The sequence below is a fragment of the Merops nubicus genome, unplaced genomic scaffold, assembly GCF_000691845.1.
Source record: "Merops nubicus isolate BGI_N331 unplaced genomic scaffold, ASM69184v1 scaffold6326, whole genome shotgun sequence".
Lineage (NCBI taxonomy): Eukaryota > Metazoa > Chordata > Aves > Coraciiformes > Meropidae > Merops > Merops nubicus.
In genome coordinates this window covers 61,152-78,643 of record NW_008612828.1, presented here as the reverse complement: position 1 = coordinate 78,643, position 17,492 = coordinate 61,152, and positions in this window count along the sequence as shown.

Here is a 17,492-nt window from a genome sequence, read left to right as displayed (position 1 = left end):
CCGTTAGGGAAATTTTTCTGAAGGGGATCCCACAAACCCCCATACCATTCATTTGTAGATCCTTGTCTCCTCCATCAATGTGCACTGGGGATCCCCAGCTGCTTGTTTGGAGTTGCCTTTTGGTCTTCCTGACAATGACCTGCAAAACCCAGCAGGTTTCATGCTGGAGGCTCGTGCTTGGCAATGCAGACCTTCACCATGCAGTCCCAGGATGAGGATGAGACTGGGGTGCCCAGCCCCACCAGTGCTCCCCATTTGTCTTTTAGAGAAGTTGCAGGTGAGAAGCTTAACACGGTGCATATCTTGGCAACTTGGCTGTTCCTTCAGGTGTCCACGGGAGGTGACTGAAGCCACCTCATTGTTTCTGAACAGCATGTGCAAAAATCCCGTGATCTCCATGGACAGGCTCCAGAGACACTAAACACTGTGAAGAAGCACTGAATGGTGGCATTCACCTTCTGCTGCTTCTAGTGGGACAGAAAGCCTGTGGGGAAGAACTTTGCTGCTGCTGGGGACAGAGTTTGTCCCTAGACCTTCTCTGCAGCAACACTCTGCCCTTACCCTCCTACCCCATCCCCAGGGGTACCGTCAGAACCTGGCATCCCTGTTGCCAGGACTTTGGCATTGCAGAGCTGGCAAGCATGCTGTGGCTCTTCAGCTGCTCAGATAGATCCCTGTGTCCTACTTAGAGCTGATCCTGAGGATGGGATGGTTTGGACGCTGTGGGCTGCATGGGCATGCATGTGGTTAGCACAGGGGGGCACTGGTGAAGAGGGACTGGCTGTGGACGTCCTGGCAGCAGCGGTCTTCCCTAACTGCTGCAGTGACTATGGGAGCAGCATGGAAGGATTGTGGATTTGAACCTTCAGTGCTCTTTGTTATCTCCATTGCCTGGAGCTCACTAGTCCCTGCCACAGCAACTCTGGGCAGTGGAGACTTGAAGCAAGGGCACATTGTGGGAATAGCATCTGATCAGAAGAAAACATCGTGTGGCAGCTCTGGACTTCCCCACTGGTCGCGCTCAGGGCTGCGGTGAGACTTTCTGACCCTACAGCATCTTCTTACAGGCCATGAGTTATGGGGACGCCAGGAAAGTTCCTCTTTGCAGTCCCTCTCAGTCTCGCCTGGGTTCAGCACCCTGCTGCACACCTCAGTTTAGTGGTGTTGTGGGAGGCAGGAGAGAGCCCCTGAGCAGAGGATGTGACCTGCAGGCTCCCCAGGTTGGGTTTGCTCAGCTGAGACCTCTGGCTGTGCCACGCTGGTTAATGTGGGTGCTGTACAGCACGTGCTGAGCTGGGGGCCTGGGCTCTGACACTGCTCACTGCTTCTGGGCATGAATCCCACACAGATCTGTAAGGAATAAAAGGTTAAAAAAAAAAATATAAAACAAACAACCAAACCCAAACAGTTCTGATGTACTCCTTTAAAAAAAAAAAATTCTTTCCCCCCACCTTCCTGAGTAAATTGAGCCAATCATTTTGCTCTTATTAATTAGCTCTGCAGTAATGACTTCTTTAGAGCAGGGCTGGCTCTTGGTCAGGAAGGTTCCAGCACATTTGTTGTGGTGCTGGCTGGACTTGAAGGCCCTGCTCTGAAGAGCTGCACAAGGGCAGAAGAAATAGGAGCCAACAAAGTGGGTTTGATCTGATCAGCCATGTGGAAATGCAGCCCAGGAATGCTGTAGGGAAGCTGTAAGTGTAACTTACGTTGCTGAGCTTTTTTATTTATCTTTTTATCCACCGCAATTACTGAGGCTGAAGTTTGGAAGTGGAAGCGAGCAATCTGGGAGGGTTATATTTAAATGAAAATGTATTAAAGTAATTTCTGGAGACCTGACCCTGGCTGTCAGTATGTTTAGTGGAAGGTTAAAGGAAGTGTTTTAAAATGTAGCTAGAGGAAAAAGAAGCCCTGTTTTCCAAAAGCAACAGAAGCTACAGAATGCAGTTTCTCAGTCTAGTGAGGAAAAACTGGATGAAAGCAGCAGGTTTTTAGCAAGACAAGACTGTCAGAGACTATGTCATTGGCATCTAGAAATGTTAATCTTTAAGACCTTTACCTTGGACGTTAAGGAAGAAGTGCACTTGAGTAAACATAAAGCACTGCAGTCAAGAAAACCCTCCCCTAAGCAGCTTAAAAAAATACACAGAGTTTTAGCTGCAAAGCCCTACAGGGGCTTGTTTCAGAGTGGAGAGACTTTGAAAAAAAAGGCAACCTGGCCCCAGCAATGCTGCAAGGTGCCTGCTGTTCTGTTGGGGGGTGCAGGTTTCCTCAGGGGTTGCTTTGCTACAACTTGTTGCCTATTGCACTTGTTGAAGCAGGTCTCCCTGCAAAGCCTGCCCATGTGCACCTTCACCCTGCCCTTGCTGCCTCCTGTGCCTCCCAGAGAGCTGCCAGTGAGCAAAGCCATTTGTTTGCCATGCATTTTGCTGTGCATTTCCCCAAACACTCCAGTCCCCCCAGACCTTGCCTCCTGCCACCTCCTACACTGCCATGAGCTAAAGCCTGACTTCATCCAGGTTCTTCTCCCTGGTGCTCTGAGCTGCTGAAGTTATTGCAGTGTTTATGGGCTCGCACTGAGAGCCTGTGGCTAGAGTGAAGTGAGTTTTAATTTGCTCAGAGTCCGTGTCAAGCCTGAACAGTAGCATATCTGGGGAGTCTGGCTCTGCTCCATGGAGCAAGGTGGTTAATTAAAGAAGGATTTAGCTTTTGGTCCAAGTAATAATTTTCACTGGACCCCAGTACTTTGTGGACAATTGTCTGTATCAAAATGACCGATTACATTGGATAAAGGAGGTCTGACGTGAAGAGAGAATTACTGAGCTACCTGATTAGTATGGAGGAGGTACAGAAAAGCAATTAAAAAAAGGACATCTGAATATTTTGGGACATGGGATTGGCTAATGAGAAAACTGGAGGAAATACTGAAAAAAAAAAAAAAAAAAAAGACGCAAGTGCTGAGTTAGGAATACAAATTCTTTAAAAAGAAAGCAAGGGAATTAATTAAATATCATTTTGAGATTAATAAGAGACATCTCTTAATAGACTTTATTGGAGCTGACTGCTCTGATGGTCCCTTTCCATCTCAGCAGCACATTTCATTATGTTTCCAGGTTTGTTTCTTAGCGGTAATGTGCTTTTCTAGGCAATTTTTAAGGCTAATATAAATAAATCTCTGGGTTCCAAAAGTGGAATCTAATTGGAGCTTAAGAAAGAGCAAGCAGAAGGGAAGAATGTGGCTGAGTACATAGGAAATTAGAAATAAGAATAAATAGCATCATGGGACTTGGGGAAAGAACAGAGATAACCGCACAGTGTGAGATGAATTCATGAAAAAGTGGAAAATTTTAGCCTGGTAGAAAGAGGAAATGGGACGTGTTGCCACAGACATGACAGCAGATGGCAAAATTGAGCTACAGAGACAGGGCAGAGAAAGCTGGAGAGATTAGGAGAGGCTGTAAAGGTGTTGCAGACCTGCTGCCACCAAGCAGGACAAATAGGTAGCCTCCTCCAGTGTGGGTGGAGGTCCTGGCTGCGAGCTCAGCTCATGGCCAGCTCCAGGACATGCTTTCAGCAAGCTTGGTCTGGGCTTTGGTTTCTGTGTCCTCTAACACCACCATTTCCTGCAAGTCTCAGCAACACTCTGGTTTTCTTGTGCCCCAGAGGCCATGGTGGCCATGTGCTTCTTGGTTTGCTTTTCCCACTGAATGTCTAGCCCCGACTGGGAGCAGCATGGCTTTGGTTTCTCTTGCTAGTGTAAAACTTAAAACCCCAAACCCAAGACTTGGCACCTTCTGCAATCACACTGTGGCACCAGTGACCTGGCAAAAGAAATGATGACCTCTTCCCCTTCCTGTAGCTCATCTTGGCATCCAGTCCCTGCTGCTGTCAAGCTCATGAGAAAGGGTGGTGGTCCTGGCAAGGGACCCTCAAGTGATCACTTTAGAGAGAAAGAACAAAGAGAAGCACTGAGATTAGAGTGGGGATTTCTGCAGAGCACTCTTTGGAAGGAAGACTCCTCTCCTCACCCCATGGTAAACTCAGCTTAAGAGCTCCCAGTGGTTTGAAGCTGAGGTAGGAGGTCACAAGGACACTGAGAAGGTGGATGCAAACTGGAGTGTGCAAAAAGCATTAGAAGGATTTGGGAGGAGGGTGTTGGGAAATGACCTATGGTACAAGTTCATTGACTTTCTTTAGTCTTTCAAGCACTGAGGCTTCTCCAAGGGGAAGGGAAATTTTCTACTTCTTTTTTTTAAATTATTTATTTATTTATTTATTTTGTCTCCTGAGAAGGGCAGAAGCTGCATGTTCTGCTGGTGTTTCAAAAATGTGGATTTATATATATATATATATATATGTAAAATTAAAGGGTTGTGGTGTGATTCATTTTTTTTAATTTAATAACTAGGAAAAGAGGAGTAGGTTAGATAATAAATCCTCACTGTAGTTATCTTTTCTAAACCAAAAAATGCTAAGACCTGGCTCTCCTTGCTCATGTACTGGTGTATGCTCTGTAATTCTACTGGTGTTAGTGAACCTTGAATCCTTGAAGGTAACCCCTTTTCATGCTTAGATGTACACCTAATGAAGATTCATAGCTTCAAAGTTGCTCTCAAGCACCAGAGCTGGTGTCATGCTTAACTAAGCCACCCAGTAGTTATACACACCACACAATCATCTGCATATTTAATGCAGGGCAGAGAATTTCTATGGAGAAATCTATAGCTTTTAATCCAGTGATGAATCATTGATGGGATTTCGGATTATTCACTTTGCACTGAATTAAGTTGTCTCTCTCACCAAGTGAGACCCCCCTGACGTGGTCTGTGTCACAGTCTGGGCTGCACAGTGATGTATGTTGCTGGGATGAATTATTTATTGGACGTTTTAGATCACATGCCCAGCAGTGGAATTTTAAATCTGTTTGTATCCATTCCTAAGTACATAAAAAGGATTTTATGTACATGAAATTCATCTCTCCTTCTTCCTCCCTCTCCCTCCTGTGACTTAGTGAATTATCCATGAAGTTTTGGCTGGTTTAGTCTTGGATGCAAACTTTCCCTTAGGGGATGCAGTGGCAGCATCCTGGTGTAGAGGACTGTTTGGCCAAGCCATTTTTGGATCTGGTGTGCAGAAGGTGTTTGTGTGAGCCCTTCAACTCTCAGTTGTGTCCTACTTTAGAAACTGTGGAACTGAAATGGTTGTGATTTCTTAGCTTGTGATGCACATGGTATAGTCCTATTAAGCCCAAGGGAGCTGTGCAGAGAACTTATCAATGGACCTTAGTACAGGGAGCAGGGAAATTCCCAAAGACTGTAAAGATCAAGCACTAATTTAGTATTTATTTATTTATTTATTTATTTATTTTAAATTTCACCCTGCAAGCCTCAGCCCAAGCCAGGGCAGAGTTTTCCCAGGGCTTTCCTGTGAGCTCTACTTCAAGGACAAGGGGAAATCAGTCTCTCGATGGAGTGGGGAGTCAATACTGCTTTGGAATTCTGCTTGGTGTTTTATGCCCTTGGTCCATTACCTAATGGAGAGTATGATGAGGTAATTATGGAAATACACAAATTGCAACCTCATGAATACCAAAGAAATTCGTGATGATCCATGCTAAAGAATGAATAAAAATGCAAATCATTTGTAAATGGGGAGCAGTAAATCTTGTTAATATTAATAACTTAGAGCATTTAATTGCATCAAATCTGGATGAATACTAACCAAAGCCCTCTGAAGAGAGGGGTTTAAGATTCTATCCCATGAACTGTGTACCCTGAGGTCAAGGGGAGCTCTAACTTGAATCCACCTGGTAGGTGGCTACCTTTGGCTCCCTCCATAGTCGAGAGAGGGAGGATGGGACTGGTTTGGATGGTGACCTGGCCTACCTGAGGAAAGGTGGGGGGATGCTCTTTTGTGGGAGAACTTCGGAACTAGGTTGGACATTGCTAACTATGCCCAAGACTCTGGACTCACATCATAGGAACTTACAGTATGAGAGTTTGTGTCTGCTAAGTGCCTTTGGCAGTACAATTAGGTTAAATAGCACTGCCAAGGAAGGTGTCCTGTGTCCATAAAACCTCAGTGCCCTGTGAGCTGTGCAGGCTCTGTCCTAGCTGGACCAGTGCTGGAGAGCATCTCTGTCAAGTTAAGAACAATGGATGGTCCTTGAGGTAGGATCAGGTCTCTATCTTCTTCTCTAGGACAGGTTCTCTGTGTCTGTGTAATTCTGGATTTTTAAAAGTTATTTTTTTCCCAATGATATCATTAATAGTTAAGAGTATGTAGTAGGCTACCAAGCAAAGAGCTCTAGCAAAGTGCATCATGTTGTCTCTGTAGAAAGCCAGCTCATCAGCTGTGAGCCAAGATGTCATCATCCTGCTGCCTTATGCCAGTTTTCTTCTGACAAGCTTGTTCCACACTGGGGCTCCATCGTTAATGGTCATACTCTGGACACTGCCAGCATCATTGTTCTGAGCATCTCTACAGCCCTGCAGTGGCTGTGTCACAGCACAGAGATGGTAGAGAGCTGGAGTCTGCAGAGCATGTGGAACTTGCAGGTGGCCATTAAATGAATCAGCCATAAAACTGGAATGAGAGGCCACTGACCCTGAGTTTCAGTGCTATTTCTGACCAACCTGGTCAATTCTGTCTCTCTAGCTTGCTTCGTTTACAAAGCTGGGGAATGTGTTCACCCTTCTTGAGTGGTTTGTTGGTACCATAACTGCATCTTAAGCACACGTATGAGGAACACAAAGGCTACAGCTGAGTGAGATGGGGCTACATATAGGTGATGTGTAAGTGCCTTTGCTTTCCCTAGGAACCTGCTCTGCTGTAGTTGCCTCCTTCAGACAGACTGCACAGGGAACAAAACCTGCCCAGTGCTGAAGAGGAGTGGAGCTGGTTTATTAGGTTTGTTGAGAGATGGACAACATGCACATATGGATTACAAAGCCCACAGATTCCCTGTGACAGCAGTGTCACAGGAATGGTTTGACCTAATTTTAATACTGGAAGCAAGATGCTGGGAAGCTACAGGACCTGCCTTTCTGCAGCATCATCACTGCTTGGCCAGGTCTTCTATGGGCTAACTACCCAGAGAACAGGGATTTGTCTTCAGGCTGCTCTCTGGGTTTTGTCATATGGCATTGCGTCTTGTTTGGGTTTGTAGGAGGTTCTCCCAGCAGCATCCTGGGGAGGAAAGGGAGAAGCGATTCCATCTGTGTTCAGATTTATTGCATTTTTTGTGCTGCTGTTGTGATACCTCTGGCCAGGTGTGTGGAGGGGCTTTGTTAGGAGTTTGGTGGGTTGAGATATCCCCTAGATACCCACTAACTGAAGCTTTCCCCAGCCCTTAACAAACTCTTCATTTCTTTTCCTTTAATCTTTGCCAGGCTTGGCAGTGGCTGGGTGTCTGGAAGGGTTCATATTTATCAGCTTGTTCTTCTCTCTTTAGTTAATTCATTTCCTGCCTATATCCGAGTTCTACAGAAGAAATTAATTTTATAATACAAAGATACTGGATGGCTCTTTCAGACATGATGGCTGCAGCTTTGTAAAACCTGATGAAGGAGAGAGGAATATTCCAAGAGAAAACAAGAAAAGGTCATGATTTATTGCTTATAAACAGCTCCCTGGATCTTATCATCTTTCTGTGTAGAAGCCTGGAGATCTAGACTGAGCTTTATAATTCACATTGAAATTCATTGTATCACATGTCTCCTGTAAAGTCACATTTTTGAATGATATGGCAAACCCTATTAAACAGGTACTCATTAAACTACAACACTTTATAAATTCTTCCTGAGTTTTGTTGACAGTACACATCAAACACAAACCATTAAGTGCTTTTCATTTTCCTGGTAGTGTGCGATCATAATGCATTACATGACAAAATAATGTGTTTACATGACAGATTTAATGCTTGATCTGCTGCATGAAATGCTTCTGAGCACCAGAAGATAAGAGAAAAATGTAACATTATACTTCCAAGTGTCTATTAATTCTTAACTAATAATAAATTACAGTGAGATGCTGATAGAAATGGATGAGAGAGGCACATACACATGGGAAGAATTCATGAGGATCAGTGACACGGCAATGAATACTAAATGCAGACATCATAACTAGAGCCAAAATGAAGCATTTCTGTGTTGGCAAGAGAGCTCATAGAGCCTGTGGACTTGCCACAGCTCCACGCAAGTGTGTTTCTTCTTTCGGGTCCTGACAGCTCACCCTGGTGTGTAGTGAAGGTCATGTTAGACAGTCTTGCTTTCATTTGTCCCTCCCTCCAAAACAGTGGCAGCACGGAGTCCCAGCTTGCCCTGTCCTGGGCACTGGCCAGACACGTGGCCAACACTGGAGCTGGACGCCAGCTCTGGGGACATGAGGGTGCTCTCTGCTCCCCTGCAGACCTTCCTACCAGCCCTTTGTCTTTCTGGGCCTGAAAGTGTTACCCACTTGTCCCTCTTAAACCTTGTGAGCAGCAAGGCTTGCTCGAGTGAGTTGGTTTTCTTCATGAATTGTCAGCCTGTGCCTAGCCTGGCAGTCGAGGGAGCACCGTGGGATGACTCCATGGACTGGGGAGCAGCTTTGCAGACCTTGCAGCTCCACAGCAAGCCTCTGCATGGATGTTGTGCAGGCATGATGAGTTTGTTGAGGGACGAAGGCAATCACCAATCCCACTGGGGCTGGGAGAGCCAAGCAAAAGTCAACCCATGCTTTCAAGGGTTTGCTTGCAAACTGTCTCCCACCATCAAAAGAAAGTAACTAGATTTCTGTTGTTTCCAGTCAACAGGTCCTTTCTTTTTTCCCGCCTCCCATCCCTGCACTGCCTGTTCTGATCCACACAGCCTGTGCACAGCACTGGGCACGTAGCTTCTCCCCCCATCCTGCATGTCACAGCCACTCCAGCCCATGCACTTCCAAATCACACCCCAAGGGAAGTTTTGCTCCCACGTGAATGAACTGTTGTGCTTGAGCAAGAGTTTCATGCTTTGATTGTCCACTTGTCTTCAAAATAGAGCACAGAAAAATTTAGTTTCAAGTCATTCTGTGTCAAATTTTTTTTTTTCTTTTGAGAACTTCTAAGGAAATTGTTTTCACTTTTGTTGTTTGTTTTCATCAAAAATGGTTGCTAGTTTTTAAGTTTCTTTATGAAGAATTGTCCTTCAATGGATCTCATTTCTCCACAGTGCCCATCACCAACCCTTTCCCTCCATCCAGCCCTGTGGGAATCCATGACTTAGTTGACTTCCAGCCCCAGCAGATAGCTGTCAGAGCCTTGAATCTGGAGTTTCAAGATATTCAGCCACTTCAAAGTTTAGAGTATAAGGGCAGCTGAGTCTATTAATCTTTAAAAAGAACCCAAATCTCTGTTTTTTATTGCAAGTGGGAGCTAAGGAGGAATTGGTTTGTGGGAAAACAATGCTGTAATAATGACATACAATCAAAGGGAGGGTAATAAACCTGCTAGTTCTCTGTATTTACTGGGGGAGTTTGCTGGGGAGCAGGAGCTGAGGCTTGTTTTAACTACAGACAGCCTTCCCCTTTCAGTTGTTATGGCTTTCTCAATCACTTTGCTCATCTGCTGCTGGAGGCTTTTATTTGCTGATAAGGGCTGTTAACCAGTTGGAAAGTCAGACCAATGAAGTTATGTAAAATGCAGTGAACAGTTTTTGGCAGGTTAAAGCCCCAGTGCCAGTGGCATGAGGGAGATGGGAAGGCTCCTGCCTCTGCTGTTGGAAAGGGGAATGTCCTGAGGAGGGGACAAATTACAGCAAATCATATTTTACTACAGTTTGTCCCCCCCCCGGAAGATATAAGTATATAGGTGTGAGGGTAGTCACAGCACCAAGCCCGTCAGAGTTCAAGAAGCATCTGGATGATGCTAGGGCTTTATGTAGAGGAGCAGGGAGCTGGACTCAATGATCCTTATGGGTCCCTTCCAACTTGAGATACTCTATGATTCTCTATATATCCATACCTAAATCTGGCTCTGCTCCTTGGCATCTGCTGGTGCTGATGGGACAATGTGTTCCCTTTGCCTGTTCTGTTCCCTCTTTTTCAAAGAAACTTCTAAAGTCTCCATTAATGGGGAAATGAATAACAAATGTTGATTTCCAGTGGGAGGGGTGCTCAAACTGCCTTGCCCCAGTGCGGTGGTGTGAGCAGCATCTCTTAGTGAGGAAATCACAAATTAACTTCAGGAGGACTTGAAGGTACATTAAAGGCTGCTTTTAAAGTGACTTTGTATTCCCTTTCCTTATCTGGTAACAAACAATAGTAAAAATGGAAAAAATATCTGATTTTATCATGGCAGTTTTCTGTGAGCAGTCTTTAGAGTTGTGTCTCTGCAAGCCTGGATGGAGGGAAGAGTGCTATGGCTGCAGCATTTTTTTCTAGCAAAAGAGTTTCTAGTAACAGAGTATCAGATGTGTGTAGGCTTCCCCAAGCGTCTATGGGTGCTTTGAAAAATCCCAGGCTTTGCTGAGAATTCAGATTTTCTTGTTTATAAGCCGAAGAGTTTCTAGTAACAGAGTATCAGATGTGTGTAGGCTTCCCCAAGCGTCTATGGGTGCTTTGAAAAATCCCAGGCTTTGCTGAGAATTCAGATTTTCTTGTTCTTGTCTGGCAGTGTGATCTTATTTCATGGCATTTTGCCCCTGAGACAGTATTTCTAACCTCTGGAGCTCTGTGTATGATGCTACTGCAAAATTCAAGAGGAGAGTCCTATTAGTTTGAGTTCTTAAAGGGATATTCAGTATGGAAAGCTGGAGTGTAGGGTACAAGGTCTTCTGAGCCACTGTGAACCTGTCTTTTTTTTGGTTTGGGATTGGAATTTTAATCTACACAGGTTTGGTTTGCTTTTTTGGTGTGGTTTTTTTTTGTTTGTTTGGGGTTTTGTTTGTTTGTTTGGTTTTGGTTTTTTTTTGCAGAGGCAACAGTGATTCTCAGTGTGTTCTATTTTGCTTCCTCTGCCATTATTTAATTATTCTTATTTGCCCCTTTCTGAGAGAATTAAAAATTAATCTGGAATGTCATATTTGGAAGGTCATGTACTATATATATATATATATATAAAGCCTATATAGTTTTTAAAGTTTAAAAACAAACAAACAAACATTCAAAAAGCCAAAACTAAACCCCAAACAAAAACCCTTTTTTCTTCAAACAGGTCCCTCTTGCAAATTGTTAAGATGATTCAGTTGACCTGAGTGCTCTTTTAATAGCTTTTTTAATTCTACAATTTTTAAAAGGTTTCTAATTTGTCTTAGCTCATTTCATGTCCTCAGAGTTGTGGATTATCTTTAAATCCTGAATTTCTCTCCAACTGTTTGGCAGTCTCAATTACTACACTACATCAACATCTAGTTTTTAAAAAAGATTATTGGAAAAGCAAGTATCCTTTTCAAATCTCACCTCCATCACTTGGGAAACGAGCATCAGATTTTACCAAAACATTTCAGTTCCTCTTCACTCTTTCAGAATCTTTTTGCCCTGAAACACATTGGAAAAATTCTGTACTACCTTCCTGTGAAGTCTCACCTCTCTCCAGTTGTGTATGATAGAAAGGCATCTACCTCCTACTTTTAGTCTTTAGGAATTTCCATCTACCAACAAAGAAATGTGCAGTCAAAACTGGTGGCTCAGTCTGGAAGTAGTCCACTGGCATGTGGCAGCAGAGCCGGTCCCTGGTGTATACATCCTGCTGCCTGCAGCAACCCCTTCACTGGATTTTCCTTTTCCTCTCTGGAAGCAGTTTGTTCTAAGTCCTCTGCGCTCAAGGATCTTGAGAGAACAGTTTTACAAGGTCTAGGAAGAGATTTACTCTTTGTGTTAGTTGACAGGCTGCAATCTTCAGTGTGGAGCAGCGAACTGAAAACCAGGGAAGGAAAGGCTCTTAAAAACTGACTATCATGTGAATTTTGGCTCAAGGCAGCAAGGCCTGTCCTTCAAGCTAGTTTCTTTCTTGAAAGTGGTGTGAGTTTGAGGTACAGAGATCTGAGGGGATTTGGGTGGTCATGCTTGGTAATGATGGAACATCTCCAGCTGCAGAGCAGGGGGCGTGCAAGGCACTCGCTGCAAAAACCCAATGGGACTTTGAATGCTGGTTAGAGTAACAGATTTCCTCTATTTCTATAAATGTATATGTATAAAATTCCCAAATTGCTGTTGCGTTTGGTATCTGTTCTCTAGCAGTGTGGATTTTGGGTCCAGTGTGTTGTGCTATGGCCCCAGCAGAGCAGGCTGGTGCCCTGACCCCATGCCTCCTGCCACCTCGCAGGCAGTGGTTGCTGCATTCACACTTGACAGGTTTGCCTACCTGCTTCATAATTTGGAAGATCCCTTTCCAAACTGTGGTCTCTTAACTGTGTGTAATATTGGCACAGGATCTGAACCTCCCATCAGGACAGGAGGGTTTGAATCCTTTCAGAAGAAACATAGCCAGTGACTCTGCCCATGTGTGTGTTGGTTTGTGCAGCTGGTTCCCTTTCCTACCTTCTGCAGGAAGGATTTGAGATCTCTTTGGCTGATGTTACGTTTTTTGATGGAGATGCATTAAAAATTGATTACTTTTGTGTTTTTTTTTTTTTTTTTAGCTGGCTCCACTGCTTCCCTGCTGGGGCTATTTATGTAGAACAAGATTTTAACATCTCTTATTTACTCATAAATTGTATTGACCAGGTAAAATCCATGTCATTTTCAGCCAAGTCTGTTCCATTTGGAAATAAGATATAAATTTCCTGACTTCAGAAAGCTTTTCTAAAAAATCCTCATCTGAAGTACAAGAGGGGTCAAAGCAAGCTAGAAACAGATCCAAAGTTCTCTGTGCTTCCTCCTCATCCAAGCTGCCGTCTGATACCAAAATTTACCAGTGTTGTTTTCCCATGTAAAATCCCCCAGCCATCAGACAGTTTTACTTCTCAGCACTTCTTCTTGTGGGTTAATAAAGTCCACAGTCTTAACAGACTCAGTTGCTTTCCTTCTGCTGCACCATCATCTTTGGACCCCTCTGAGATGCAGAAATGAGGCACAGAGTTGGTTGCCACCCCCAAGGGGCTCAGCCTGCTACTTGCTCCCAGGGTGATACTATGCCATGGTATTGAGTTTCCTATAAAGTGTAAATGCTACTGCTTTCTTTTAAGACATGATCAGAGGAAGGAGAGGTGCTAAGAGCAAAATCCCTTCTTTATAAACTAAACTGTGAGTTACAGCATGTGCTCATGCTCTGGAAATCAGGAATTCTTTTCCACTCTTCTCCTGAGGGAGTCTAAACCTGCTTCTCCCAGGAGAGTGGCTGAGCTGGTGATTGCTCTGGAGTAGGATCACTTTCCTTCATTGGCTGGAGCTAGGCTACTAAAAAGAAAAATATAAATAAATAGATAAATATGGGTCCCACTGGAGGCAGAGAGAGCAAGGACTCTCAGAAAGGGTCAGAATCCAGTGAAAGGGAGACCTGGGCTCTGGACCTTACACCCACATTGCTTTGCATTTTCCATTTAACACTTATTCAACTAAGTATATAAGATTTTGGACCAGGAACAAAGTCCTTTTCCCTCTCTGTGAATGTCTTAGCAAGCAGCTTACACCCACGTAGATCCTGTGTCCCTTTTGCCTGTTAAGAAGATTGCAGGTGGATCATCCCTCTGGGTGGTTCAGCTCCGGCAGAATCATTTCCAAGACGGTTGCTAATCCCTGTACAATGCCTGTCTTCCAGCCCTTCACTTGGGGATCTGGATCCCTGCCAGTAGCCAAGTGCCTTTACTCAACCCCAGAAACTGGCATGCCTAAATTTCAGATTCAGGAGGTCCTTTCATCCAGCCCTGAGCGTATGCACACAGGAATAAGTGAGCTACTTGATGAACTGATTAAAGATTTATAGTTCTTAGAGCACATAGCTGTCTTTTGGGGAAAATCCTGGTCAGAAATCCATCTCTGTCCTCACTAATCCACGTATTATTCTGTCTCATTACTTTGTATTGATTCATTTGCATTTCATGTTGCAGCACTGGGTCACCAGTGTGTGTTTGATATTGCAATACATTATTTAGCTGTCTGACTCTCTTTGGTATTCTGTGGCATCCGTTAGCATGGTTGACTCCTCTCTGTCTATTTATTTAATCATGGAACATTGTGTTTTGTTTTGTTTTGGTTTGGTTTTTTAAATCATTCCAACACCCTACTGGTTCATTAGCTGGTCGTATTCTGCCTGAATACAAAGTTAACTCTTTTGTGCCGTCTCTTTTCTTTCCATTTTACTACCTGCAAAATATTATCAGGAATCGTTTTTGTCTCCTGACTTGCCAAGTGATATAAACCCTATTTTATGGTGTCATCCCAAGGGTATTCATGTGGGAAAATGGAGAGCAGAGAGCTCTCCTCTGCCATCACGTATCTCTAGGTTGCCATTCAAGCACTGCAGTGGAGTACTGGGGATATTTAGGGAGCTTTACAAGAGAATATGTACCCAGACTGAGTCCCACACAGAGCCAGTGTAGTAGGACCATATTTCTGACCATTTTCTCTCTTTATTTCTGTATTTTTGACTAAACATTTCAAGTCAGATTCTCTAAGGAAGGGAAGATGGGACCTGATTTTCTTGTTTGAGTTCCTAGGCATTATTTTAACAGAAATAGAAATCCATTTCTCTTCCCAAAGTCAACTACATCCCAGATACAGACAAGTATCTTCTTGTCTTCTTGAAGACAATTAAGAATATGGGAGGAAACCAGCAAGTGGTTCTTGCTTTCTAGGGCTGAGCAAGTTGCTGCAGCAAACAGCCAGGCCAGTGCTGTGCTCATTGGCTGTGATTTTTTTAAAATATTTTGGGATGGTGAAGAACGTGTATCAGCCCCAGCAGTGATGAAACCTTTCTTGGATCTTCCTAGGCTTGTAAAAGAGGTGTTGCAAGGGTCTGAAGAGCACTTTTGTTTAGTTTCAAGTCTGCCTGTAACAGCTGGGTTGTATCATCTCCCATGCTCAGAGCAGCACAGCACCTCGATCCCTCTCAGCAGGCTGTTTTCTCAGGCTCAGCTGCATCCCTTCAGGGTGTCTCTCACAGGACTGGCCCCTCCAGAAATGCACAGCAGATGCAGAGTAACAGTCTCCTCTTGGGGTTTATCACCACTTTCCTTTGCTGGACTGCCTGAGCAACAATAGTGATACCTCTAGAATCACCCTCCATCAATTAGAGAATCCCGTGAGTGCCCTAAACTGCAGACATTCCCCTCACTTCCTCTGGATTCACAACAGGAATAGGAGACAGTTGGGCTGTGCTGTGTAATACATTCCTTGCTCGACCAGAACACTGTTCCACAAGTTTTGAGGACATGGCAATACCTAAAATCCAGGACTTGAGTAACCTGACCATGACAACTGCCCCATCCCACGGCCGGATAGAAGGGCCAGTTGTTGGAGAGACATCACAGCAGGGTTTAGGAGAGGCTTGGCTGCTGGAAATAAATGTTGCTCAGAAACACCTCTATGGGCTCCCTGTGACTGATAACGTGAACAGAAAGGTTTTGCGGATAATCCCTTCAAGTATTTTTAGGAGGACTAAAAGCCCTCAAGTTTTTAATTCCTTTCTAATTTTCCACATTTTGCACAGGGGCCTCAGCTGTACAGTGTCCCTAACCAGCATGGAAATGAGGTCCCGTTTTCCAGAGTGACAATTTCTGCTCCCTCTGTTCAGACTTTGGCTTCCATTCATCTGAGGACTGCACCCCTAGAGCCATGCAGATTTTGGTGCACCAAGGCTGACCCCCCAGCAAATGCCGTTCTTCTTCCTGGGGTTGTGGATGGCATGCACATGTATGATAGTCTCTGCTGTGGTGAGATGGGCTTTGACTCAGTTCTCCCACCAGAAGAGTGAAATCTGCACTGAACCATCTTCCAGCAATGCAGTCAGTTGTGCTTTGCAGATACGGGTCAGGAACTCCACCAGCGTTAGTCTGAGGCCTCTCCTCATTTTGTTTCTGGTTTGGTTGCATCCAAATCACAGTGGTAGTTTCTTACTGTGCCCTTCTCCACCCAGCAACATTTCTTCCCTGTGAAAATACCCATTTTGGAGTGGCTGGCTTTGACTTTTTTGATAAACAAATTGGATCTTTAAAATGTCCCATGGACTCTTACTTTTCAAAACATTTTTTTGGTGTGTGTGTGCTCCTCTCTTTTCAATGCTTTTTAAAAAAGCCATCAGCAGCAGAGCTGAACCAGCATCCTGGGTTTGTCTCTCCAGTGGCACAGCTAGAAGTAAGACTTACCTTCTTCCTTCTGCTTGCTCTTGTGTGGTTGAGCTGGATAGATCCCCAGTCTTTAATTCAAATACTTTCTGTGATAGAAAATCTATCAGGTGCTAATGCAAGATGTTCCCATGGTTAATTAATGTCTTTGATTTAAAAACAAAACCAAAACAACCCAAAACCAGGCTAGAAGATTACTCCCCATACTTAGCTTGGATCGATTTGGTTTCAGCTTCCAGCCATTGGGTCTTATCCTGCCCCTGTCTGCTAGGTTAAAGAGCTCTTCCTTAACAGAAAATCCTGTGGATACTTTTGTGACCTCTCAGCCTTCTCTTGGTGAAATCAAATAAGTGGAAGCTCTTTGGTCTCTTACTGCAGGGTAAATTTTCCTGATGAAGGTCAGGGCAGGCCAGCAGAATCCAGGTCAGAGATCACAAAAAAGGAAAATATTTATGTTCTTGGCCCACTTTCTGGAAACCCAAAATAGATGAACTGTGAGAAGAGATTGTATTAAAAACATTTCCTCTCTTCCCTCTTCGTAATTCAAATTAGCAGAGAAATAATGAATAAAATTAATCAGGTGCTGTTTCATCCATCTTCTTCATGAAAAGGCAGGTGAACATTAAACTACATTAAATATTGCTTTCTTATGAGCAAATTGAGATTCCATACAAATACAGTTAATTAAAGACTGAGACCAGCCAATTATGTGAATATATACCAGAATAATTTGAATACGGATGCTACAAGATTGGAGGAGGGAAGAAGGAAACCTCTCTATGCCCCTAAAAAAACACTTGAACAGCTTAGTTCTGCATTTCGTGTTTAACTTAATAAAGGCATTTACTGTTAATGAGATGATAAATGTGCTGAAAAACAGGACTAAGTGAGGAAAATAGGAAGCTCTTGAGGTGGAGCACTTGACAAGAGTAGAAATGGGAAAGAAGTTGACTCCTAGGACAACCTGATAGGAAGGGCTGTGCTGGAACCCATGAGACTGGCAGGTAGGCACCCAAAGAGGTGTCTCATAGTCCCATTCTTGGTCTCTTTGGCTTCCTGACCTTCTCTCTTCCCACTCTTCCTGATGTTGCTGACTGACTGTGCTGCTAACAAGTCTTCATCATAGTAGGTCTGTAGGTCTGCAGATGAATATAAATGAAAAGACAATCTCTGCTCAGCAATTTTCCCAACCTATGTGCATTTGCTTGTCCAAAACAACAGAAAGAGAGGCTAGGTTAATAAGTTATTCACAGG